Below are 27,493 nucleotides of genomic sequence, written 5' to 3' on the forward strand. Positions count from 1 at the left end.
TCCAGCGGTTTAGGGGAGAAGACCGGCCGGCTTCTCGGAACAAACCAACTGCGTTCGGACGCGGGGGGGCGGGGGGGGAGCAGGAGAGGGCGAGCGGCGGGGGAAGACAAGGCAGCGGCTATGGCTCCCCCCCCAGCCACTCGCGCACGGCGGCGCGGCGGGCGCCGGGACCGCGGCTCCGCCAGGAGGGCGAAGTGAGGGCGCCAAGAGGTACGGCGGACCGTACCACGTTCGGAGGCGGCGGGGAGGGCGACGCGCGGCGGTAGGACCCCCCCCGGGGGGAAGCCCGTGCGGCCGGGTGCGTGGCAGGAGTGGTACAGTCCGGGGGAAGCCCCCCCTCCCCTCCCTGAGGCGGGGGGAGGCCGTGCCTCGGGCGGTCTTGGCGCCTCTGAGGGGCGGAGGGGGGGGCAGGGCTCCCTCAGGGTTGGGGGCGCTGGGGGGGGTCCCACAGGGTTGGGGGGGCTGGAGGTTCCCACAGGGCTGGGCACCCTCCTGGCGGGGGAGGCGGGAGGGCTGCGATGGCGCCAGGCGCTGCGGAGGGGCTGCAGCCTTCCCGCCTGTCCCCGTCCCCCTTCCCTTCCCTTCCCTTCCCTCCCTCCGGCGTGTCTAAGTCCATGAGGGGCGCAGGCGGCTCCCGGGCCCCCTCGGCCCGTCTCCCTTGAGAGGGGAGACTTCGGTGGACGTCACCCGCCCCGAGGCAGACGCCACCTCGTGCCCCCCGCTCTGAGGCCAGTTTCAGCACGAGGCCTGGTGCCCGGTCCGGCTCCGACGGGCCCTGGAGCACTGACCCTGACGTGCTTCGTTACCACGCCGCTGCGTTGGCCACTGTCTTGGAGACCTGGCAAAATCCCCTGCGGCAGCGAGTTCCCCCGGGTTGCTGCGTGCTCGCTGGTGCCTCGGTTTTGTGTTGCGAGACGGTGAGGACAGAAGTGACAAGTCGGTCTTCTCCGGGCTTTTTGTATGCTGTTATTACCATCCTGTGAGTTGTTTCCTGAGGTTCATATGTTTTTTTCCTCCAAACACTTTTTTTTCCTATGTTTCCAGTTGTTGTCCCCACACGAGGTCTCTTCTTACTCAAAAATGTAGGGGTCTCTCCTCAATCAAAAATTGAACTAGTGTGGGGCTAACACGCTGCTGCTGATCGCCTAACACCTCGCTGTGCTACTCTTAAACTAAACAAACTGGAGCTTGGAGGAGTTGGAACTGCTTAAAACGGTATTAAGGATTAGCAAAGATGCTGCAAAACCAAACATCCTCTGTAGATTTGCTGTTCTGTTGCTGCACATGTTAAAATTCAAACATCAAGAGTCTTGTCGACTAGTTGCTGCTCTCTGGTTGCACGTGCTTGCGTCTGATAAAATGTGTTGATGTCCTGATACGATAGCTCGACTTTAAAATTTCTGGGTTTCAATGTTGCAAGTCTAATATCTGTGTAAAGAAGATTAAATAACTTTGTTTCCTGGAAGTAGTGTTATGTGCAGGTGATTATTCTCTAGATATTCATGTTTTTGTGAAGAAATCTGTATGTGTAAGCACCTCAAAGACTGGAGTCTCACATAACCATTACAAATGTGTTTTGTTCAGTGTTTCTGTGGTGTTTGAGATAGTATGGTTCTTGGAAGAAGAGGTGTGTTTTGTATGCTGTCAAGTTTTATTAAGTAATGACTAATCCTAAACTGGTTTCTGTGTGAAGGTAACATCAGTAATGAACCATAGTCTGGTTATGGGGTGTTGGGGAGAGGAAAGTGTTCCTTCCCCCTACCAGATCCCTTAACTTCATGTACCATTTGAGAGTCCTGTTGTTACATGACACTTTATTCTTATATCTATATGCTTTGTGGTGTCTCTTCTTTCTGAAACGAAAATCGGAAAAGTAGAGTTTGCATTGGTTTGGCTCAGTGTTAAGAGATCCTGGAGCAGGGGTCACTGACTGTCTTCATTTGAGCACAAATTCAGCCAAATTCTTCTGGCAGCTCAACTACAGTACAGACAGTCCTTGAACTTCTTGATGTCTTATTGCAGAAGAGAAATCCAAAATAGTTTTCAGAAATGCTCTCATTTTGCAAGTGGAGAACATTAGATCTGATGTTCGTTGCATGCGAGGATGGGTTTTGGCAGTTGCCAAGTCAGAGCAGAAGCAGCAAGTACACACCAAAAAAACCCAAATTATTTTTTGAATTGCCTTCATTTAGACTATTTCTCAATAATATATGGCAAAATAGGAGGGTTGTTTGTGCGCTGTTAAGACAGGATGAGAAAGATCCTCATCTTCCCTGGAATATTTGTAGCATGGATCTCGGGGACTGTTCGGATGAGTTCAATGCTGTTGACGCGTTCCCGGGGCTCGCTCGCCTTTGTGCAGCCAGAGACCGTCTTGAGTCTGCTCTCCATGGCTGGATGTCTTTAATGCTACCAGCTTAAGTTGGTAGTTTGCCTTTTTCCCCTGACTGTGTGTGTATCTGTTTCTTTTTTTTTTTTTTCTTTTTTTTTCCGCTACCGTCTCTGCTACCTGATTCTCTCCTTGTTGCTTGACTCCTGTCGCCTCTCCCAGTTCTCCTGCCTGTTTTCCCATGCTGTTCCTCCCCCTTCCCACAGTAATGACCTCACCGGGGTGGGAAATGCAGCTAGCCACATGTGCCAGTTGTTTGAAGCCAAGATCACAGCAGTCAAATGGGAATTGGTTCCCAGTCTAGAGGCAATATTTCTGTTTTGGAAACCCCACAGAAACACAGAGCGGGGAAGGACCTCCTGATCCTTGAATCCTACCTCCTCATCAGTCAGATAGTGTTTTCCAGTGATTGCTGTCTTTCTTCTACCTGTGATCTGTTCTGTCTAAATACCCCTCTCTGGGGCAGGAACTGACTGTGAGTGTTTTGAAACAGTTCCTAGCTCTGGGGTTTTGATCCAGGCTAGATTTCTTTTTTGCTGCAACTCTTAACAAAAGAATCCAAACCCAAACTGAGATTTGTGTGTCCTAACCCGTGCAGCAAGCAAAATATATGGAGTCTTTGTTTGCTTCCTTTGAAGCAGACAAGTAATAGTTGTGTATATGTAGACATGTGCCATTTTGGTATGGGTAAGCATAACTCTACATGAGATTTGGGGAGCACAGCTGGGACTTCCAGTGGTTTAATATAACCTGCGCTGCTCTCAGCTGTGCTAGCTGAGCTGAAGCTGGTATGAGTATGTTTACGGTGCTGTGGTTGCAATTTAGACACGTGCTCGTAAGCAAAGAGCCCAAAGTGGTGTTCTCAGAGAAGGCCTTAAAGTAAGGTTTACTGGGGATTGTCTTGTCGTGGTTGAGTTTGGCTCCTGCAGCTTAGATGGCTGTTTGTCAGATGCAAATAAGGTGGGTGTTGGTGGATGTTGCCTGAGAAGAAGTGTGAAGCCAATTTGAGGTTTTGGGGTTTTGTTAGGAAGGATAAAGAGACGTGTGCACAGCTCCATGGCTTACAGCTAATCAATCCCTGGATTGCCTGGGCGTAGGAAGCCTTGAGTGCCGGCCGACCAGGTAAATTGATGTTATTATGCAGCAGTTGCAGGGCCAGTTTTGAAGTGCAAATTGAAATCCCATTTTTGTGAAATCATTGCTATTAGTTAATTGATGTCTGTTACCAGCAAGAGCAACGTAGAGGGCTGACTAATCTATCGCACATGGATTTGAAAGGAAGTGTTGTAGCTTACGCCTAACACTTGACTTGCTGGACATTACTACAAGATTATAGCAATTTTATGGCAAGTTCCAATATCTTTATTTTTTTTAAATTTAGTGTTTGTTTGCTGCAGAAGTTTAAGATATCCAGTGTTTTATATAACGTGTACGTGGGTGGGCTGTGCTCCCTCTGCTGGTGTCTGCTCTGCTAACTTGTGGTGACTAGCGATCCAATTTCTCAGGGCTACATTGACATAATCAATAACACTACGAAGTGACCTGTCTCCTGTTGATTAAGGCAAGTGAAGTACAGAAAATCGAGCCTCATAAATTAAGCAAATTAATCTTTTATGCTTGTATGGGAGGAGGGAACCCTAAAACCCCAAACCAACAGATAATCTGTAGCTGCTAATGGATGCAAAGAAGGTTTTTTGGAAGGTGCCTGTTTAAATCAGTCTCAGAATTTCTGCCCTTACAGTCAGTTTCTTAAGTGGTTGGGATCTCGCTGCATGGGAATTGGGGGATAATATTTTCTATGCCTCTCCCCCACCCCCATGAATTTTGGTACATTTAGAAAATGTGTGTCATTTTTCTACAGATGCAGATGACTTCTGGAGAGTAGTCTCATATGTGGGATTAACCCATGAATGCAAAAAAGACCTCTCAAGTTTCTTCTAATACAAAGTTCTATTAACACTTTTATTTCCCGCTGTGCAGGTAACGTGTTTTTGTGTCTTTTTCTCTGCATAATTTCCAGCTGGTTAGCCTTTTATCTGCCCTTTTTCATGGAAAGCTTTCTTTTATGATTCAAAATACTCAAGATATCTTCGTCTCTGGCTTTCTTCTCAGGGACACTGGCAGTGCAGGTGGATGGAGGTTCATTTCCATTCCTGTTATGTGTTGCTGCGAGTGCGGCTGTGCTTTCCTCAGGTGTTATCCTGACATCTGACTGTGCAGGATGGACTCTCTTACTGTTTTGTGCTAGCCTTTCTGTGTCACCACATTGCTGAGCTATGTCGTCATCTCAAATCTGTGCCAGTGTATTGGTCATCTATGAATTCATGTGAAAGTGAATTATATTTATTTGAAAGCCAAAATGTCATAGAACAACAAACAAATTGTTTTACGTGTGCGTTGCCTTACTTAGGGGATGCTTTAACACAGATTGAATACTTTGACTCCAGTCAAATAGATGATAAATTCAAGCTTGGCAGCTTACTGAGACAATTGGTTTCTCTGCTTCTGTAAAGACAGTACAAATGAATCTATCATCATGCTCCATGTCCTGTCAGGACATCTCAATATGAAGATATGCCTTTCTGTTCTCCATCCCTTTACGTGCCTATGCCCCATTTTGTGGGTCCAGATTTGAAAGTGGTGGAACGAAGAACGTCACTGAATGCAGGGAATATCTCCCCCCCGCCCCGATTAAATGCATCATATGTAATGCAGGCACATGTTGGGCTGAAATTTGTACACGTCTTTTAGTGTTGCTATTACGGGCGTGAGGAAGTAATTACACTGCAGGCCTGTTCTGTGTGGGCACTTAGTGGGAAGCGCTGTGCTCTGGACTGTGTCCGTTTGAGGGGAGTGTATGCTGTGGAGCGCTGCTGACATGCGGATGAATCCTGGAAAAGGTTGGCATGAACATGCCGGAGCTTGTGACACGAGGAGCTGCCAAACAAGCGGAGAGCCTCAGAGTTGAAAGCAGAGCCTAAATATATAGAGCAGTGGTTTGAGCCTCTGACCTGCGCGTTTCTTCTGAGGGATCCACAGAGTCTAAGCGAAGCAGGGCTGAATTTGTTGTTGGGAGCCTTTGTGTCTTTCAGGAGGCTTTCAAGGGTCTGCAAATCATCACAGGCTTTTGGCCTTTTTCCTAGGTGGAGTAGTAACATCAAAACCCTGATGTCTAGCCAGCAGGTGGGCAGGAAGACGTGGCAACATGAGCCCGTCTTCCTCATTTAGAGGCAATTTGCTGACCAGAGACAACACGCAATACAAGAAAGGTGCCCGTTGACTACTAGAAATGCATCGAACATCTAATGGTATATGTCAGTGAATAGGCTAACGTCATCCTCAGATTATTAATAAAGATAGCAGGCTCATAGCAACTGGTTTAAGGGGGAAAAAAAAGTCATTGTTTAGGTAAGGTATTTCTTTCCTTAGGCATCTCTCCTGGGAAGACCTCAGTACTTGTAAATGAATCTGCCGCCTACCTTGTACCTTCGTTTTAATGTGGAGACTGGGGAGGAGCCAGCTATCGGAAAACTAGCCAGAGATGGATGCGTTGGAAAGTTGCCACTAATTACTGTGGCGTCTGACAATTAGCTGTTGTTAAGCTTTCCCTTGCAAGTTCTCAGCTGTGAATCAAGAAACAAAACCGAGGACCTGGAGGAAAATAAGAGCGGTCCTTGTCGTGGTTTTGTGAAGAAGTCCTACGTGGTTGTTAAGTTGCTGGTCTTACTAAAAGCAGAACATAGATGTACTTGTGCCGCAGTACGTTTGTAACGGAGCGGGTAGGATTTGGTGTACCCACAAGCTCTTTTAGTCTGTCGCTGATGGGCTGTGCCATGCCCTGCAAATTTTTTAGGCCTCTCATCTGTAAAATAGGGTTTAATGCTACGTTATTTCACAGCAAAGCTGTGAGTTGGTAACATCTGCAAAGTGCTCCTATCACAAAGTAAATGCGTTAATGCTGATGTTAATCTTAATGGTTAACAGAAATTTAGATTTAATGAAAATAATAATCATAATAAAAAGATTCCAAGAAATGATGCTGTTGGTTTCTCACGTTTGCCTCCAGGGTCTTCTGACTTTGTTTTTACTTTGTGGCAGTAATGAATAATACCAAGCCTTTTGCAAGTGTTCTCAAGGGTGTTGTTAGTCAAGAGTGAAAACTGAGCTGGAGCTGGCAGGTATCTCTAAGCTTTGGTACAGGAGCTAAAACTTTTTTTTTTCTTTTCAGGAATCAGTCCTACCCTTTCTCTGGAAATGAATTTTATATTACCAGGACAATGATGCTCTTGATTAGAAAGGCCAAGTTCTGCAATTATTTCTTCGTTGTCAAAGAAGATGTCAGGGAAGGTGATGTTTTTTGTCTAAGCTGACTGTTTCGTTGAGCGTTGTACTTCTGAGAGCGTTCCTTCGGCAGCTGGCCCCAAAGCATCTTCCGGAGCAGTTTATACAAGTATGACCCAGGCTCTGCACTGACTTGCATCTCTGTGTAATTCCACTGCCTCAGAAAGGGCTCACATGTAATCTCTAGACGGATCTCAAGTCTGTTTTAATATGCATCTCTGATACATAATACATGCGCAGACATGGAGATCCTTTTGGTTACCACTGAAAGCGGCTATATCTGGGATAGAAAGTGGCAGCTGCTTGACAAATGTAATAGAGTAGCTTTTATAAAAAGAACCAAAGTGAATTTCCTCTTCTTAAAACTGATTAAAGCAAAAGCAGCATTGCAAATGTTTCTTGCGAGCTTAACGCTGCTTTTCAGGGATGTCTGACTCAGGTGCTTCGCTGTGCCTGTACCTATTCTTAGCCTGCTTACCAGAAGCTGCTGTGTGTGTGTTAAGTCTCGCTGTGTGTGTACAATCTGTGGGCTTCTGTGAGCCTTTTGGGAAGGGAGGGAGCTATATATGAGGTTTTCTATTAGCTCCTCTCCCTTCCACACACACTTCTGTTACGGCTAGTTCACTGTCTTAAAGATCCTGCGTTAAGATATTCCTGCCTGAGCCTAACCTGGCTCTCCTAAGAGATGAACTAATGGTAGAAACATGAGCATTTCATTAACCTTGGGAAGAGCTGATGGTGCCCAGGGGGGAGATCCGTTCGCTTGGCAGGGAGCAAGGAACATCTCTGTCTTTTGATGCTTTGGCCCAGCTCTGGTACCTCTCCAGAGCAGAGGCAAAACTGAATTTTGCTGCCAAGGCGGTGAGGCCAGTATGCTTCAGCCCTCTTTTATCCTTACTGCAAACCTAGAGTCTCTGTTCAGGACCAGCACGGGTAATTTAGCAAAGCTGTGGGATTTGTTATAAATGAGCCCGCTGAACGGACAAGAACGGTCGAGTGTTGTATGTGACTATGGAGGGCACCAGAATAGGATGCTCGTTTTTCAGCTCCTGCGTGCGGCTGGGTGAAGCTGAGGTTTGTGCTGACGCACGCGGTTCCTGTTAGTGGGGCCGGGAGCTGTGCTGAAAGAAGAAAATGCCCCGTTTTGAAGGCTGCCTGGCAGTGAGAGAGCTCGAAAGGCATGTGGTATTGGTGCAAATCTTTTGAGACTTGAGCACTTCCATTGTGCAACTCTTTATTCCAAGGCCTTCTCAGCAGGACTTCGGCTCTTCTATTGCAAGCAGTGAAATTTATAATCTCTATTATTTCCCATACATGGCAAGGAATGTCTTCATTCTGGCCCAACTTTAGCTGCAGATGAGATCTGTTTTGGGAACTGCGTTATGCAAAAGGAGAGGGGGAGGAAGAGGAAACAAGCAGTTGTGTAGCCTCGTCACTTTGAAGTGCGATTCTAATGGTTCCCTGGTACTCATGTCCTAATTATTTAACTGGCAATGTGATCTTTGGGATTGCAATTCTTTCCAAGTAATAACTACAGCTGTAAAGATATCTTGTTAAAGGGGGGAAAAATGAGTGTATGTTGCTCTCAATATTGCATTTTAGTAATTGTTTGCAATGACCTTTTGGAATCTGAGTGAAAATTTGTTTGCTTGGCTTTCTCCCAGGAGTCTGGCTCCTGGCTATCTCTGTGGAAAACAGAATGGAGATTTTGTTTTTTTAAGTTACGTTCTGACAGTAAAGCCTATTCTTCTGTGTGCGTTATGGTTCTGGGCTTAGCAAAAGTGAAAGCTATCTTTAATAGGACTTCTACAGTTCTAGTTTTCTAGGGGAAGAAAAAATTGTTTTAAACCATGACTGCTCATCCTTGGTGTTGCTTAAATATTCTTTTAATCTGAGGAGAAGATTCTCCTTGTATTCTGGAATGACTAAAGGCATGATAAAAGGGCTGTGCTGCCTTTTAATTAATTACTGTTTTTTTTAAAAACTTAACAACTTGGCAAATTGTAACGTGATGAGGTTGTAGAACCTTACCAGGTTTGAAAAGGTAACCCGAGCAGCTGAAAATTCATCTTTGAATACACATATACCGAAGAAAGCTCCATGAAACAAGTGTCGAAGAGCAGGTGCTGCAGAACCAGGATTCTGCCAAGTTTTGAGCAACAAAATTGCACTGACAGAGATCGGCATCTCTTCAGGGAAAATAAACCCACAAAACGACTGGCCAAGCTGGAACGAGAGAACAGACACTGAAAATATCCCCAGCAGCTCGGTTTGCAGCTGATCCTTCCCTTCCTCTCAGTCTGGCCCGGTAAGGCAATGTGGTATCTAGGCATATGAAAATATCTGAGCTATTTGTATAGATGATATTTGAGTCTTCCTCTCATTCCTGAGACCCAGCCACACATCTCCCTGCGTCCCTGTTCAGCCAGAGCAGGGTGAGCAGCAGCACGTGGGACTTCTGCCCGGAAATCACACTGGCTTTTTTCTGCAGATCGCAGCCTTGGAGAAGTGGGCTTTTTGCCCTTGAATCTGAATGGAGAAACCCGAGGGGCACGCTGCCTTTCCTGCTCAGTCCCAGATAAGATCTGCCGCTGTTTGAACTTGCAAAGCTGCTTCGGTGGGTGCCTCCCTGCTCGCAGGGCTCCTGCGAAGAGTTTGATCCACCCCTTCATTTTGTAGAGTCTGTTAGGAGTGAATGATGTTCCTCAAGCTGCGAACACAAGAATGGTCTAGCTTTTTTCTCCTTTTTCCTCCTTTAAAAAAAAAAAAAAGAGAGAGAGAAAGGGGGAGGGGAAATCCCCTGCAAGCAGATGATGTAATGCCCAAGCCCTGTGTTTTAACAGTAGCTAATTTACTTCCGGATAAATCAGGGTTAAATCCGTGAAGCTTTCAAACTCCCAGATTCAGCACAGCTTTGTTTTCTGCACGTGGTACACGTGTGATACGTATGCGTGTCCACTGCTTTCAGCGTGATTTGCTTCGGTGCCTGTCCTAAGGAGTTTGTCCTGAGGTGCAAGAAAAGTTCTGTTAATTTCTTCCTATAAATCCTGATAAATTTCTGGTTGTTTTCCAGTTTTGCTCAGTGACAGAATTACAAAACGAGAGCAGCTTTCAGTAAACAGCAGAACTAGGAAGCTGGGTTTTCCCTGGGTTGGGATCTTGTGCCTTTGCAGGCATCATCCTTTCCCCCACCGCCAGTGAAGAGGCAGCGCGCCCGGTTTGGGGCTGCACGGGGTCCGATTGATGAATCAGGCAGGACAGGCAGATGTTGAACTTGCAGTGTGGCCATTTGCTCATGGGAGTGGTAATTTATGTTGCTGCCTGGCTGTAGAGTGATACATTAATTTCCCCAAAAGATACAGGAACTTTCAGCTCTCCACCAGTATTAAATTTGATTGAAATGGCCATTGACTTCACAAATTACTGAGAGCAGAGTGGAGAGGCGGTTGAAGACCTATCGCAAGTACACGTGTTGTTTTCCAAATGAAACAGGCTAAAAAGCAGTACAGAAAATCAAATCTCTTGTAGATAACTCTTGCTCTGATGTGGCTTTCTTCTTGGGCATCCCTCATACTGTGTTTGTCTGCTTTTCCCTTTCTTCTAGGGCAAGGGGCTTGTTTGCCACTGGGTTACTAGGTGTCTGGGGTCTCCTTCCCCAGACAGTTACGTACAAAACGAGGAACATGTAGTTTTCACACGTGTGGCTGTTTTTTGTGAGAAAGGTTTGCTGCTTTGGGCAACTGTGCCCTGTGCAATACTCTGTGTCTGCTGACGGGAGGGGACTTACTGTGGTGGGTTCTGTAAGAGGGTGGTTTGGATCAATGCCTTTTTTTGTTGTTGTTATTATTTCTTTTTTTTTTTTCCATGTGGTGCTCAGCTCTTGGATTTTTTCACTGACTTGTTCCTTTAATCTTGACTTTTGGCACTGTTTCCCAGGGTTCATGTAGGCGAAGGATTGTGGCAGCCAGCAGGATGAACTAGCACGACACACAACAGGGTTAGAGAGATCAGAGACATAGTTATGTACAAAACGGGGAATGCTTAGTTTTCACACATGTAACTTTGCTTTATGTGAGTGGGATTTACTGCTTTTGGCAGCTCTGACCTGTGCGTCTGCCTGTGATCATGGAGGAGGAGATAAGATGCTGCCATGAAAAATTGAAGTGGCAGTTAAAGGCGTTGCTTCTATTTTCTTTAGCTTTTTATATTGAAAAGGAAAAAAAAAACCGTTGGTCTTCTAACTTGGAGCAGCTTGATAGTAAAGTTGACACAATCTGGAGTAAACCTATTTCTTTGCTCTCTCATTAACCAGCTTGGTGTGCTGGGTGGTTTCAGCAGTTCTTCTTCCTCTCCTCTGCTGGCAGCAAGCTGCAGAGGAGACAGTTGTGCTGACACCGCATTTGGTCTGGAGATGTTGCTCTGGAAAACAGTCGCTTTGGGAGAGATCACATCTGTGAAGAGAGGCTGCTGACTCACAGCATCGATATCTGCCGAGGATGTGCTTGTTTTAAACAACTGGATCGCAGAGGCTTATAAAAATTGCAGAAGGGTGTGGGAAACTGGAAGACTGTCCAGCAGTTGACAATTTCTTCCCCCTCCCCCCCCCCCCCCCCACTCTGGTTCCTGAGGAAAACCAAGGGTAGAAGTTGTAGGCCAGTCTCAATTTATGATGGAGTTGTGCCTAATCCATTCTGGGCTTGGGGCTTTTTCTTTTTTTATTCCTCACACTTTGCTTGCTAACTTGACTTCCTGCTCTTTTTATCACCTTCCCCCTCTTTGGCCTTATTTTGACATAAACTCTGTTTCTCAAAGTTTCCCAGTTCTCTGCCAGCTCTGGAGCAGCCGTGAAGATAGTGGAAAACATCAGCTGCTGTTAAGATCTGCTCAGAAATACATGGTTTTGCAATGGTGACTGGACTTAGCCGGAGCTCCTGTTACGGATTGAACTGCCCTATAGCCGGTAGCGATGGGACGAGTTGAGGAATCGTGGACTAGTGCGGACAACAGGCCTTTTGTCTGAATGCCTTAGCAACGCCGCTTCTCTGAAAGATGAGATGTTCCCGCTCGCCGCCAAGGAGTTAGCGCTAGCTGCCGTGCGGGAAGGCTGGTGTTTCCCACCAAGCAGGCCTGGTGTGGAGAACTGATCTCAGGATACAGTGATCTTCTCTTCCCAGACCCTGGGTTAAATTCTGCCCTGATCCTCTTTTTTGACAAGAGGGGTCCAGCGAAGAAGTCTGGTTACCTAGTAGCAAGTGTCTGTCTCCCAAATCCAAACCAGCATGCCCTCCTGTTTCTCATCCTCTGCTGTGCCTTCTTGTGTGGGCACAATCCCCTGAATTTAATCCCCTTCTTACTTAATATCTGTGAAATATTGATAGTTGGTGGAGTGAGCTAAAGCTGAAATTAATGGTTTTTTTGGACTATGTATATAGGTAGTTTCACTGCAGGTGAGTGGTAGAGGAAATGAAGATGTTAACTTGACCCCTTCTCAAGGGGAGGAAAGCAGAGTCTGGGGCTTATAATGGCAGTAATGAAAGGCTTGTTGGAGAAATGGAGGGGATTGTTTAGAACTGTGTTATTTGAAGGTAATAAAAACCCTGATCTCTAATGAGTGAGGCCTTAAGACAAAATTGAAGAGACATTGTTAATTTTGTGCTATTGCAGATGTCTTGAAATGATCTCCTGGGCTCTGGTCCATTGCCATACCCCGGGATAATCTTTCTTAATCCGTTGCAAATGAGATCCAAAAAATGAGACAATCTGGCTGAGGTTTCAACATAGATCAGCAGACACAGTGCTGGTATCTGCTGGCATCATTTGTTCCATAGAAGCTTTACCCTGTGCAGGGATGAAGAAATTTTAAAAAGAGGCAGTGGCATCTCTTTCTTTGGGTTGGGATAACTAACTCCGTGTGTTTTGGGATGCTCCTGCAAAATGGCAAAGTGCTGATGCCTCCGAACAAAGAAACAGAGAGGCAAAGAGGTCTAAGTTGACCAACTCATCAGAATGAGCTGATGGCAGGGCTGGAGCTAAAGCCTGCAGCTTCCCTTGGGTTTCAGAGCTACCATGCAGCCTTTCCTTCACTCTCCTGGAAAGTTTGTTTTTTGCAGTTGCGGTTGAGGGCTTTGTCGCCGGCATAAATGAATCGTGCAGTAAAACTACTGAAGATGCAGCTTCGTGGCCAGTCCTGTTTGAGCGGCTGCAGGAATCTCACTGCTGGTACCGTGGATCTGGTGGAAGCTTATATAAATTATGGACTTCTTAAAGATGCACAAGAGAGCATTTTGTTGCAGGGTGTACGCAGGCTGTAACATCTTGATTGTAGCTTTCGGCTTCTTGCTGAAAACTTTATGCCTACCATTGATCAGTTCTTAGCTGATCTTCAGTAGCCCAGAGAGCAAATGTAATACAGCAAATACATTATATGATTGAAACTTTTAACGTATTACTGTAAAGGACACTGATGGCAATGAAGATTCAATACAATCCCGAATCTTTCCAGGATGGTGTCTGTAACCACTCTCTTCTGAGAGTGATGTCTTTTGAAGTGACAGGCATAACTTTTACTTGGCAGGTGCTTTTTGAGGTGCAGTTTTGGATCTCTGTTAGGTGAATGCATAGCTGTTGTTACCATACCAGAAAGTTATAATTGTATTTAATTTTATTGTTCACAGGCACTCTTATAGGCAGGCAGGAAGGGTAGTGTAGGAAAGAAGTCTTAATTTAACCTTGTGGTTTTTACTTGATTTAAGTAATATCCAGAGTTGTATAACAAAATCTCCTTGATCTTATTTCTATGAAGATTATAGCAATCTAGAACAGTTATTAATGCTGAAGGGCATTTCTGCTCCTACATATGTAGGAGTGAATTACTTGTTGTGTAGCTTGATTCGGAAAGATAGCAGCAGAAAGGCTGCTCGGTAATGAGGTGGGCTGTGATTTGCCTTCCCCTGAACCACAAAACAAATATCGCTTGGCAAACGGGTTCAGGATTGCGAGGAACCTCTCAGACCATGCGCGTTTAACAGGTGCGTGAGTGGTGGTGTGTGACTGTTCCCTGCCGGAGGACCCTGAGTGGGGTAGGAGATATAAATGACCTGTTTGCTGACAGTTTTGGCATCTGGCTAGGTTTAGTTGTTCAGCCAGCCGATGCCCAGTTCCTTCTTGTAATGCTCTGTCTTTAAGCAGCGGTTACGTGACTGGGTGCTGAGGAGCGTTTTGGGCTCTGGCCTTGCAAATGCAGCTTGTTAATTGAAGTTACGCTGGTTGTCAGGGCTGGCTTTTAAACACTGCTGCTGTCTGTCCTCCAAACCATCTCTTAAAGTCTCGCTGGCTTCTCACTGACTGCAGCTAAGGCGCTGCCCGCAGCCTGCCCTGACACTCGCCCTGTTAGATGGGGACGGTGGTTCGTCTGCCATGTGACGGCGGGCACACGCGCTCGTCACCTGCAGCCACTCCTCTGGCCGCGATGGGCTCTTCCCCTGTCGTCGCGCCGAGAGCTTTGCTAGTTGGAAGTGAACGTCGGAGGGGCTGGGTTTATTGTTTGGTGTCACGAGGAAGCCCTTGCCCGCCTGTGCGTCTCAGCCAGCTGCAGGAGGTTAGCGGCTTTGCCTGTCTTGATCAGACAGATCTCCAGATAATCTAGCAAATCTCTTGGTGATGAGGGTGGGAAACGATGCGCTTTGATTTACGGATGTGCTCCTGTGAGGTCTCCGATTGCCACAACCTGGGTATGTCTGACATCCTCTGCCCATAATTCAGAAATTAAGGATGCAATTACTTACACGTGCAGCGTGCACAACCGTTGTGCAGACGGGCAGGTTATTAATGATGTTTCAGCGGAGATCCTGGCCCAGTGAAAGGACTCGACATCTAGACACACACAGAGACAGTAGTCTTGTCTCAGAGTTCAGTACTGTCCTGGCGTTTCCTTAATCTGTTCCACGGTTTATCTGCAAGTGCTGATCTCCTCCTGCCTGATTCATCTTCAGAGTTACTGGAAAGCTTGAAAACACTAGGGAAATTAGGCTGAGCATCCAGGCAGAAGGCACTGGGGAATTCTTTTGAATTAAATTCCCTAAACACCTTTTCCCTTTCTCTCTTAAGAAGTTGTCGGTAGCCTGGAAACCCTTTTGCTGTGTCTGTACAGTGGAGGGGGGGGAAGGGGGTGCAGCGTGCATGCGTTTCTCACCTCCGTAGCCTGTGGTGGCTGCTCCGGTGAGGGTGCACCACCAGCAGCAGTGATACAACGCTTGTAAAGGACGTTGAAGCTTCCCCCCTCCACATAGGCTCTTTTGGTTACAGACTGACTAGCAGATATGCAGAGGATTAGGAAATGGTTTCACAACCCCCCAGAGTTGTCATAAGCTGAAAAAAGGTCCTGTGGTCTCTGTCCTGGCTGTGTGGTAGACCAGATTGGGAGCTGATTGGATTGAATCCAAGGTATTTTTTGTGTACTGGGTTAGTCCTAACCTCAGTTCGCTGTGCAGACGCACCACGCTTCTGCTGGAACGAGGAAGAGGAGGAGAGCAGAGATGATGGGAGGTAGGAGCGCTCCTGAATGCAGCGCGGGCTTAAGTTGGTTTGAAGTGCTAATGAACTGATGGAGTTAGCTTCTTTGCTGTTTAAGGTGAGGACAACGTTTGAGTGGGGGACACTTCAGCTGGGATTCTTCCATACAGATGTAGCTGTCTACAGCTAAGCTGCCCCCCCCCCCCCCCGGCTTGCTTTTATATATCAGTGGAAAAAAAAAAGGATGTTTCTAAAGCACAGTTCATCTTGTCCCAAGTAGACATCTTGAACCAATCAAGTGTTACACGCCCTGGAAGTGCCTGCTTCTTTCTCTAGCTATAGAGAGCCAAGTCAGCTAGCTTAGGCGTAACATCCCTGTTGCTTACGTCTAGATTTGGGTGGCTTGAATCCCACCCCTGGGGCTCAGTGGGTTGGCAGAGCAGGACCAGAGGGGATGTTGCTGAAGAGAAGGAAAAGTGTTTGGAAGTGGAATGGCCCTGAAGAGGGACAACTGAAAGGCTGGAGTCTTTGGTCGTGGCCAGTGCAACTCCTCTGAGTTGCAGCTTTCCCCCTCTCAGCAGAGGGGAGAGGTGATGTGATCACTGGATATGGTTCCCCCATTGAGTTTGAAGGACGTTTCTCTTGCATCCTGGCCATTTTAATGAGAGTCACCATGTGCACTAACTGAGGGTGCCACAAATATCTATGGAGCAAGGTGAAGAGCTCTTTCCCCCTCTCTTGGCTCTGGTAGGACCGGCCGTTTCTTTAGCCGGGATCCATCCACACGGGAATGTGCAACTTGACGGGGAGGCGTACTGGCAGCAAGCTCCGAGGGGCACTTACTGCACCAGCAAAGGGCAGAGCGAGGTAACGTAAAGGGACTTTTCCTACTTTTCCCACCGTTTCTCCTGTCTGTGGTCAGATGTGCGGAGCCGGAGGAAATCGCCCTGAAAACGACCAAAGAGCTTTTTGTTTTAACTCTCCAACTCGAGCCTAGATCGTACAAAGCCAACCCTCCAAGCCCGGGAAGGGGGTTTTGTGGAGAAGTGAAGCTCATTGTCCGCCGGGTGTTCAGACCCTTGGGAAATTGTGACCATTGTTTGGGCTATTATTGCTTAATAAAAGCTTCGCCTTTCCTCATTCAGCATCCTGAAAATCTGCTTCTGCGCTTTTAAAAATAACCCAGCGTGAGCCACAATTGGGAGCATTCGCAGAGGAAATTCTTCAGCGGTCTAAAACAAAGTGAGTTGGGGGGGAAAAGCCCTCCTTGAAGTGCTTTTCCTTGGCGAAGAGTGACCAGAGCTCCTGCCGAAGGCTTGTTTACTGGCAGCCTTGGAGGGGCTTGGAGTTGGCGCGATCCCAGCGGGCAACCAGGGATTGCACTGACCGCCGTGAGCGTGTCCTCTTGGGACAGACGAAATGGCACAGCTCTCCCGGAGGAGTGTTTTTGGGCCGTCGTACGCGCTGGCATTCACTGCTGGGGTCGGCGTGTTTTGGGCTTGCTGTAAAAGGGAGAAAGGAGTTTTCCAGGGTTTTCTTCCTACCTATTTGTAACAGAGGCCGCTCCAGGAAAGGTAACTCATGCGAGCTGAAACTCAGCCCGAAGGATGCGCAGGCATTTGGGTGCCGTCACCTTGGGGCGCAACTTCAGCGCTGGCTTCTGGGTGCTGCCTCGGGGCAAGTACTGGCACAAGATGCCATGGGAATACTTATGCTGCATATTTCTTATGCTCTGACTGTGAGGAGGACAGTATCCAAGTTTTGGTTTGCCTTTTTATTTATTTTTCCCGCTACAGTGAGCAGTGCAGTTTGTGCTGTTGAAATGTCCTGGCCAGCGGCTGCTGCCCACGTACAGCACAGAGACGTGTGTTTAGCGGTCCAGAGGCATGTTTGCTCTGGGTGTGCCCTCGTTTCGTTTGGCGCAAGTGTCCACACCTACGACTGGACTTTAAGCTTTGTGCCTCTTTGCCGCTGAGCGGTGGAAGCACGGTTTACATTAGTAATTTGTGCAGAATGTGTCCGCTGACACTTGGATTAGGTTTTGAAGCAAGTTTTTGCTTGGAGCTGTGCGTTGCTTGGAGGCCACGGGGTGAGGAAGGAGCTGCCTGGGGTGACGCCGGGCTGCAGCAGAGCAGTAGAAGACACCTGGTAGTTAAGAGGCCAAAGCGTGGGTCTCGGCTCAGTTTCCCCATGGAGATCATAAATGAATTTTGGCAGGTTATTCCTCTTCTGTGCCTCAGTTTCTCCACTGGAAAAATGAATACAGCATGACTTGCCTTTTTGTTGCAGTGAGCAGCTTGCAAACTCGTCTGACTCCATGGATGAAGTCAGAAAACCGACCAAGTAATACACGCGTTGGAGAAATGCCTTACCTGGGGTCTGTGAGATGTGGTGGGATCCAGCATGAGAGCTGTGAAAAGCCTCGTGTTTGTTTTCAAGCCGTGTCCGAGCAAGCGTTAAGATACCTTAGGTAGGGCGTGATGCAGTAGCTGGACGTTGTGCCTGCACAGAGTGCTGAAAGCAGTCTCTTTGCCTTAAAAAGAAGGATAGAAAGGGTTTGTGAGTATCTGCACGTTCATTAGCAGCAAGCAAGAGTTATTCTCCCCCCCCCCCTTTACTCTCTTCTTTTAGTATCTGCGATATGCACAGACATATGTTGTGTAAGAGAATGGGAGAAAGGCATAGTCCTGCAGTAGCTAAAGCCTGTCACTCCCTAGCACTGATTGATGGCACTTGCAATTTTTTAGGTCCTCACGTGCATCATTAAAATGATTTCTGTGCCTGTTTTTGGAGAATCTGCTGCGTCTATTTTAGCTGATATCCATATGACTTGTCCAGAACCATATGTTGAGACTATAACTGCTTTTTTTTTTCTTTAGCATTTGTGTCTAAATATATCTAATAAAAATGCAGACCGAAGCTCTTTAATGAGGCGATAAGTCATTCCTTCTTCTCTTCTTTTTAAGACAAAACCACCTCATGCACTGGCTCCTTTTTGTGTGGACTTCTGCTTTGCATTTCTACACATTCATCATGGCCTGAAGGCGCGCACAAAAGGCAGGAAGAAAAGATTGCGCTGAGCTGACCGCTTTGGCTTGTGTAGACCTGGACCCTGGCGAAGGGAAAACCCTCAGCTTTGGCTGGGGTAAGTGCAGGCTGCCTGTGACCACATGTGATGATGGAAAGTTTTAGAAAATACACTGTCCCGCAAGTCCAGCACGGTCTCGAATTTCAGAATGAAGACATGGAGCCGTGAGGAAGCTGTTTGCAAGCGGAAATACTTCCAATTTTCTTCCTTCCCCTAGCAAAACCTCTTCGTGCAAGGGTTTGCGTGGTTGTCTGACGTTTCTGCCACCCCGGGGGAAATGTTTTTATTGCTAACACCTAACTCCTTGGCTACGTTGTGTGCAGCAACGTGTGAGCGGTGGCAGAGGCGGCAGCAGCGCTCCTGGGCCCTGGCGCCGGGATATGGTGTTTCCAGGAGGAAACAGTTTTGCTCCAGAAGCAGCTCTGGTTTTCGAGCACGTTTTAGCCGTGACCAGGCGTGCTGCGGCAGCAAATGTACCGCGGTTGCGGTTTGACAGCTGAAGGCAGCGTGCAGCTGCTGAATCAGATTACGTTGCGCCTGGTGGCTGTGTGTGAAAACCCTGGGGGCTGTGTGGCACCGCTTGCACAACGTGTTTTTTCCAGAGTGGCGCGGTCGGCTTTCTAAGCTCCCGCGCTGCTGCTCCGCCGGGACGTCCGTTCGCAGGGATGTGCTGTGAACCCGCAGCCGAGGTGGCGAAGGAAAGGAATGGGATTTTCCTTTTTCCACTCGCTCGTGGTTGACCCTACGGTAGACCTTGATCTCCTTTCGCCAGGGAAGAGCCATCACGTGGCTGTGCTCCGACACTTACTTCACCCGGCTGGAGGAAGAGGAGGAGGAGGGAGTCTCAGCAATTCCAAGTTGGGATCAAAGATGGAAAGCCAGTGTTTTAGTGCAGAAAACAGCAGATCTGTGAGTCATGGGTTAACCACGAAGTATGCCAAAGCAGCCGTGAAGAAAGGGGAGTTGAGCTCTCAGAAACATCTGTCCGTGTGAAAAGTTTCTGATGTAAAGGAGGCAGGGTTGCTTGTTTGTTTTTTTCTTTTTATTTTTTTTTACTTTAATGACCTCTTTCAACAGGCAGTCAAACCCTACTAATCAGACTTAGCGAGGCTTGCGTAAGAAGATGTGCTTTATTTGCAGACTGTACGCTCGCTCCTAGGCATTGAAGCATGACGATAACTTATTTAATGTCAGCTATCCCAAGCAGGCAGCCAGGTGCACTCAGGGCTGCGTTGCCTTGCGCTGGCTAATTCGCAAAGCCCGGCCGTCCGCAGCAGCAGTCGCTTGGTTATTAACGTTAATTAGCAGGGTTCTGCTCCATGAATATTCATATAGCACGCGCTCGCAAAACAGACACAGCGTTAAGCTCTTCACCCGTGTAACGAGTGTGTATGTGGCTATGTCGCTAATGAGGCGTGCGCCCCCGAGGACGCGTCCCCTCGCGGGAACGGTGGCTTTGGTGTCCAATAGGGACTTTTATTGCTCTGATTTTAATATGCTTGCTGATGGGATGCTCCCGTTGCAGGAGGGATGTCCTCTCTCTATAGCTTGGTGGAGGAACTTTTTTCCCGACTTATTTTAACTCCCAGGGCCGTAGAATGGAAAAGGGTAGTACTGTTATATAGGTAAATAATACTGTGCTGAATGAAAACCGAGTTATGCTTTAATCTTTATGTGAGTTCAGGGTGAAAAAGCAGCATGAGATCAGCAGGTCTCCCGAGCAAGAGGAGACATGTTCTCTCAAACAGTTATGCTTTGTCCCCAGTTTTAAATTTTCGGTATCATCTGAAAAACTCTTGGTTTTGCTGTTTGATTATAATTTGCATTTAGATTGGCTTCCTGAAGGGGAGTCGCTTGCAAGGGGAGATGGGGCTATATGGCTCGAGCCTCACGCAGATCTGGCTGCAAGTAATGGCATTTACATAAAAACCATTAGCTCCGTTATTGATAAACATGAAAGGCATCCATTTCATTTAATTTTCTGATGAGGAGGCCGTAATATAAGCATACTATAGCACTGCAGTAGTAACATTTCTGCCCCCCTTCCCTCCCTACTGACCCCTTGCTGTTTTACGGACGAGTTGTGATTGGGGTTTTGCTGGTAGAGAGATGTAGAGTTATTTCTATTCCAATTTACTGAAGTAGCCAGTTGTCTTGCTACATGGTAGGGAATTATTTAATGCTCATCTTAAGAGGTGTCCCTATTAATTGAACAGGGATTTAATGTCTCCCTGAAGCATAATTGGGCTGTGTGTGATGTATATTAACATATATGTCTGGTGATTTTTTTTCTTTTCTCTGCATCACAGCGTCATCCTATGGGTAATCTTTTGCGTAATCAAAATGGGTTTAAGCAGAAGTTGAGTGGCCCCTAGTTAAGGGATAAGCTTTGAAACAACAAAACTGTTAAAGTCTTTGGTGCACACCAGACCATGGCACATTAATCCTTCGGGACTGTGTCTTGGCACAGTAATTCCTGTCCGCACTGGCCAGTGTGGAAGACTTTGGTTTGCTGCTCCCCGTGTTATGCACTTGCCCACACGTGTAGTGATGCGTTGGTGTCCCAATGAGGTGCAATGCACCATCTCCGTAGGAACTGTTAGAGTGCAGCTCTTGATGCCACCCTTCTGTGTAAATATCTCACTTTCCTCGCGGGGTGGATCAGGATTGACGTTCCTGAGAGCCTCCTGAGGCAGCCGGTTCCCGAGCTGATTCCAAACTTGACAGCGTTTGTTTAAGGGACTTTGCTTCGAGCTTTGCCAGCTCTTTCAGTTCTTGACCTCAATGGAGGTGGTCTGTTTTGCCTTGCAAAACAGGGCTACTGCTTGGGGGAGTGTTTTGTTTTTCATTATTGTTGCTTTGTGTATACTTACTGCTTTTTTTTCTCTCTGATAGGCTGCAGACAAATGAGTAGAGTTGGGTACAGAAGAGGGACGGATTCCAGTCGATCACCTCATTCAGTAAGTAATTTCACAACATTTCAAGGATGAGACTTTCTGTGGTGCCTAACGTGGCTTTAAAATTGCCTTCAGTGGGGAGCAGCATTAAGCCTGTGTGCTTGGACAGCACTATCCCAGAGATACAAGCTCCTTTGACTTAACTCTTTGTTTTGGGAGAAGCGAATGTTGAGCGCTCCAGTTCCTTTTATCTGAAGTGGTTACTTTTGCTTGTATCCCACTTGCAGTCAGTGTGCCCGTTTTAGCAGACTCAAACTGGTGCAGCTCTGCCTGGTACCTGCTCGAGGCTGCAGAGGATCCACACTAAAGGCGTTGCCGCATGATTTAGCAATGTGTCACACACAGCTTCCTGTGCTGAAGAGCAGGGGAGGCCCTGGGGTTAGAAGAGCAAAGGTTCACCTCCTCTGTCCCAGCCTGGAGTAGATGTTGAGCTTGATGAGGAGAAGGATGAGGGACCTTCCGTGGCGGATGTAGGAGTTACTTGTAGAGGCGTGCTGTGAAATCGGGCAAGTGAGGAAATGCATTTGGCTTTACTCATGACCTGGAAAGAGGGAGAGAAGAACTAGAAAGTGCTGTCTGGACCATGGTAAGGATGGCAGGTATTTTTCTGAGGAGAAAATCATTTTCATGGGAGTGTTTTTTTTACACATTAAAATATCTTGCGTGCATACTAATAGGCAGTAATAACCCAGCTTGTGCTTTATGAGGTGTCCAGAAATATTTTAAGCCCGCTTCTGCAAGGGACTTTAGCTAATAAATACCGGTAAATTGGAACATGTTGACCCATTTGGCGCAGTGGCATAGTCAGACTGAAATGGTTAACTGCTTGCTGTAGGCGTCTGGAAGCGGGGAGGACACTCTGGGATGTAAAACGAAGGCGCAGGCACAGCAGGTGAGTGTGGGAGCGGTGCTGATTGATGGAGACCACTGCACAATTAAGTTTATTGTAACCGTCCTAACAGGCAGCTCCCCTAGGGATAACGTGGGATGATGAATTTTAAAACTGAGGGTGTTCATTAACAAAGGACAAGGACAAAATAATGCACTTTAAGACCGGAGTGTGTCAGCAGGTTGGTTTAAATACATCCTGGGAGAAGGGCAGAGAATTTGCCTGCTTCTCTGCGAAAAGGGCAAAATGGGGCTTGTGTATTTGTGTCTTCTTAACTTTACTTATGTATTTGACCAGTATAGCCTGACATGCTGAATGTCCTTGGTTCAGATGTTCTATTGCTACGTGTTACAGCATTGACTTAGCCTGCTAGACCTCAGGATTCAGGACAGTCTTTTTGCCTGACTTGTGTCGTGTGCCAAACACCCTGGGGACTCTTCTCAGCTGGAACTTAGCTACTGTAATGAACACAATGGTGAATAATGAAACTGGAAATAGCAGAGAGGTCATGTGAAGAACAAATGATGCTCTTATTGACCAACGGTGCCATCATGCCAGAACCTTAATCGACAGATCTAATCCTGATGTGTGTTCAGAGTCAGGTCTGCTGACTTCAGTAGCTAAAATAAGTCGATACCATTGAATTATCTTTCTCCTTGCACATCTTAAGCAGAACGTAGTAAGTTGTAGTCTGACAGCTGTGCAGTCTGCAGATGGCCACAGGGCTGCATAGGCTTCCCTGAGGGCGTAATTTGGCCTGTAGAACATCTATTGCAGCTGGTGGTTTGTGCAGCAGGCTCAGCATTGACCTTCAGCACCTGAGCTGCTTTTGCAGGCTTGGTTGTTGGAGGAATGAACATAGGAGACCAGGATTTCAGGTTTGGAGTTCCTTTGCAAAGCATAAGATTGTGATTAAAGCAAGAAGACTGCGTATATGAATTTAGATCAGTAGGGGCTGTTCTTTGCAGAGAGCTGGAACCGTGGTGAGATGCTAAAAGGAAGGTCTGTTTGTGATTGCCATAGCGCAGGATGAGAAAATAACCTATTTCAAGGGAATCTTTAACAAGTCATTCTTACACCAGACTGTCTCTGTGGCACTAGCTCTTGAGTAACTGGGCTGGCACTAGAATATGAACATATTTTTGGGAGACTTTTCTTCAAGCATCATCTGAGGCTTTCTGGCTTGGCAGCAAAGCTGTTCTTTCCAGAAGATCCCACAGCCTTTTCCCCCGCGTGACAGAGATGTATCTAGTCATGTGAAGAGGAAGAGCCTGAAGGCACCATGGGTCATGCCTTGTCATCTGCTCAGCTACCCCATCAAAATGCTTAAAGATCAGTTCCTCTCTGACTGCCCTAGCGACTTTGTAACAGCCTGGAAGAAGAAAGCTTTGCAGGAAACAGCTTCATTAATGACAAAGATCGGTTGCTACCGCTTTATTAAACTACAGTTGCCTCAGAATACAGCAAACAAGCGCCTGAGTTGTGGGAGGCCAAAGGTCCGTCCTGTCTGCTGCAGTGGCTGGTTCAAATGGCCTTGGGAAAAGTACTGGAACAGGGTGACTTTTCCTGGCTGTGTCACTTCTCCAGAGGGAAAGAAGCCTCTGGTGGTTGGCAGCTGAGGTCCTCTCTGAGCCAGGGAAGGTATTTTTGTAATTAACAGCCCTGGGATTTTTCCCTCATTTATTAAGTTGCTTTTTGAACCCACATATGAGTTTGGCCTCTGTCCTGCTGCAAGGCATTTCGCAGTTTAACTATAACTTTGTACGATGAACCACCTCCTCTTGGTCACTTTGAACCTGCTGCCAACTAGTTTAATTTAATAAACTCCTGCATAGTGAATTGTTGGCATGTTTGCCTATTCCATGCTATTTTGGGTTCTGTAGTTCCCTGCCAAGGCCCCGTCAGAGTCCTGTTTTCAGACTGAAAAGTCCAAATCTAATTTAACGCTGCTTCTTCGTACAGAAGGTGCCCCTTATCTTTGGCCGTCCTCTTTCCTTTTGACATGAGGTGTGGTGCAGTTCTGGTTTTCCTCTTCTTGAATGCTCTTAAAGTCCTACTTATGAGAAGCTTGAAAGAGCCATTAGGTATCCGAGGGCCTGTCCTCTTGTTTCAGTTCTTAACTGTATTTATCACCCTAGAAAAGAAACTGGGAGTTTTGTGTGGACTGCAGGACGTTTTCTTTAAATAAGCAGAAGTTTACATGTCTAACCTAAATTTCCTATCAGGAAAGCTATGAAAAAAACTGATGCATTTCAGTGCGTTGAATCACCAGGACAATGTAATATTGAACAGAGTCCTGAAAGACAAGGATATGAGATGCATCTTTGTATCCTGCAAAAGCCTCAGGATTTCTAAATGGGGACGAGAAACATTCTGGATGTTAGAGCTTCTCCTCCCCCTGCTTTGGCTTAGAGGGGAAATGGTGTCTAAAGAGAGAGGAGTTCACACGTAGATAAACAGAAACTGATGTTATCAAAGTACTGATTCTGCAAGGGGAAGTCATGCCTCTCCATCCTGTGTGCTTGGCAAAAGTGATATTCATCCTGATAGTGGTGTGGCTTCCAAAAAGTTGAGCTGAGAGGGCACCACATGATTAAAATCTTAACGTCTAGGGTTGTAATCTCAAGTCTGCAGTGTGTGCCCGGGAGGCTGCAGGCCACTCAGGACTCTGCAGATCGACAAGCCTGAGGCCATGCTGTGGTTTTAAATATCTGCCCTGGGTCATAGCCATGGTGTTTGAGCTGCCTTAGGGTGAATCATGGCTCCAAAAAGGTCGTGCCCTGTGGGCAGCCTGAGAAACTGAGGCCTTGGTTCAGCTATGGATCAGTTAGGTGTTTCCTCCCTCTTCTTCAGTGTTGAGATAGTTTGGCAGATCACCCAGAGGTCCCATGGTGTTCGTGGCCTCTGGGCTTATCCTCCGAGTCCTGGGGATCCTTGCGCACTCCTGCCAGCTGCCATGGCTGTTCCTGCCATAGCGTGTTTCTTCTTTTTTCCTCCTTCTCCTTCTTTTCCTTTCTTCCCTTGATACCTGCTTTTAAAACCAAAGAACTTCAACAAGTCATTAGGACTTGTCTGAGCTCCGTTGGTGGGTTTTGCCCTGTTCAGAGAAGCTGAAGGAACTGGCATCTTTCTGCCCCTTGTTTCAAGGTGTTTGCACCCATGTTCAGCGCTGTTAGGGAACAGCGACTGTTCCTGCCATACCAGCACCGTGCCCAAACCCTTGTAGCTAGAGACTGATGTTAGTTCTTCTGCACCAGTCCGTGGTATCACAGTATTGTAACTTGATCCAGAATCCGAAAATGCATGCAGACCTCAGCAGGTTTCTCCTGAAGAGGCCTGCGTCGCTACCCGTGTCCAGGAAAGTATATGAACAAATGTACAGTCGCCTCATGGCACAGATTTGTCCAGACACTAATAACACCAACTCCTCAAAGCCTCACCTGGCCTGCCAAGACTTGTAACCTCAGGTATGGTGGGCACGCTGAGCTGCCCCACGCGTTCGCACGATCCTGAATCCCAGCCGGCGAGTCCCCCGGCACCGGACATGTGGTAGGAGGAGGACGGGGGAGAGGACGGCATCCAGAAGCAGTAGGTCGGGCTGGGGTTTACCACTCCCCAGGGCGCCCAGCCCCTGCTTGCTCGGGATGATGGAGCGTTGGCTGCAGTTTCTTTATTCTTTCCCTGCCCCCTTATTATGCTTGTTTTATTGTTCTTTCTCGTTTTTACACATGCCTGTGTGAAGCTGCACTTAGCTAGCTTGCCAGCCCACAGACAGCATACTGCTAACAATTTCAGATGAAGCTTAGTAAGATAGTAAATTTAGAGTAATTTTTAATCTGGCTAGGATAAGAACAGTCAAACTGGATGCTTCTCCTGTTGGCTTCAACATTATTTCTGGCTGGGCAGACCTTAGAGGGTGTTCCTGTGCCAGAGATCTCCCTCTGAAAGAGGCATTGGCTCTGCCTGGTCAGCGCTGGAATGCTGCATCTTTTTTGTTTGGTTTATTTTATTTCTGTGCTTTGACTGAGTAATATAGCCAGCGTGGAAAGGGCTTGCGAAATGCTGAGTTTCATGTTGGATGTTTGCTCTGCCCAGGAAAATACCTCATGGTGGAGAGATGCCAGGTAGGGGAAACCTCGTGTGCGAGCTGGGAGCAAGGGAAGGCTTGGAGACCTCACTGGGATCCCTGCCGTGACGCAGCGATGCTTGGAAAGCGGCGTGCTGTGAACGGCGAGCTCCAAGAAGCCAGCTAGCACCATTACCCAGGGGGCTTTTTCATTTCATATTGGCTATTGAAATTTATACTGGGGCTGCCTGGGACAATGCCGTGATGGTAGGACTGTAACAGTCCGCCTTTGTGGCAGGATTACAAAGGCAGCAGTATGTGCCGAAACGCTCCCACTTGCTAAGCCTGTAGTATCAGTTTGGGATCTGTTCTCCTCCCTTCCCCTCCAGGAATTGGCTCTCATTTAGGTAGAATAAGTCACTGTTTGCATGTTTATTTCTCTTCTGCTTGCGTTTCTTCTGGAGTCACGTGGAGGGTTAGAGGAAGAGAGCTCAAGTGAGGCTAAAACCATGGTGCTGCATGCGAGATCCTCCGCAATGTGTTGCTGCAGGTCTGGAACTCTCCACCCCCCTTATCCTCTCTGTGCTGCTTTTTTTCCCCGATATTAAATAACAAGGCCCAGTTACCCCTGTCCGGTGGTGGCTCTAGCTCCCCTGCTGCCCTTCTCCGGGCTGTTTCCCAGGTTTCTTCCTGAACAGCCCCTGGGAGAGAGTTGGTGCAGGTTCCCTAGCTGTATTTTTCATGCTGTTTCTGCTACTGGGACAAACTCTAGAGCAGTTTCTTCTTACTCCTCTGTCTGATGCCTCCATCCCGAAAGGAAGGAGGACAATCAGACCGACCGTTCCCGTTCAGAAATGTCATGCAGGACTTTTATTTGAGGCAGGGATAAACATTTGCTAAGACTTACAGTAGCAGAGGGAGATAGGCAGAGAGCTGCTGGACTCGCAGCTGTGAATTTTTATGTTGGGGTAGGGGGTCTTCAGGCTTTTCGTGTGTTTGCTGTGCAGGACCTTTCTCTGCCAGCCTTTTCTTCATATTGATGCACAAGTGTGGTTTGGGGGGCCTCTCACTGAACGCTTGCTCTCTCCGCTGTAGAGGTGACAGTGCTTGGGCAGACACCAAGTGCCCCCTCGGGCCAGCTAGCAGCCTGCTGGGACCGGTCTCCTAGAGCTGTTACGGGGTGAGCTGGGAGGAGAGCTGGGTTATGCAGCCTGGAGCACTGTGGGGTGACACGGGATGACTACAGAAGCAC

At 47.3% G+C, this 27,493-nt stretch overlaps 1 protein-coding gene across 11 annotated transcripts in view; it reads left to right on the plus strand.

Annotated features, from left to right (window-relative positions):
• The window catches only part of EXTL3 (exostosin like glycosyltransferase 3), a 142,297-nt gene that overhangs the window by 22,394 nt on the left and 92,410 nt on the right, over positions 1 to 27,493 (plus strand). For 6 of the 11 annotated variants that reach the window (XM_064508254.1, XM_064508257.1, XM_026101986.2 and 3 more), the window contains exon 2: positions 21,225 to 21,289. The gene's annotated coding sequence lies outside the window, so the exon portion shown is untranslated. Of the gene's footprint in view, positions 1 to 72; positions 211 to 18,207; positions 18,387 to 21,224; positions 21,290 to 27,493 lie in introns of those variants that run through there. The other 5 variants (XM_064508255.1, XM_064508258.1, XM_026101982.2 and 2 more) reach the window with 3 other exon arrangements.

This window comes from Dromaius novaehollandiae, chromosome 3, assembly GCF_036370855.1.
Source record: "Dromaius novaehollandiae isolate bDroNov1 chromosome 3, bDroNov1.hap1, whole genome shotgun sequence".
Classification (NCBI taxonomy): Eukaryota; Metazoa; Chordata; class Aves; order Casuariiformes; family Dromaiidae; genus Dromaius; species Dromaius novaehollandiae.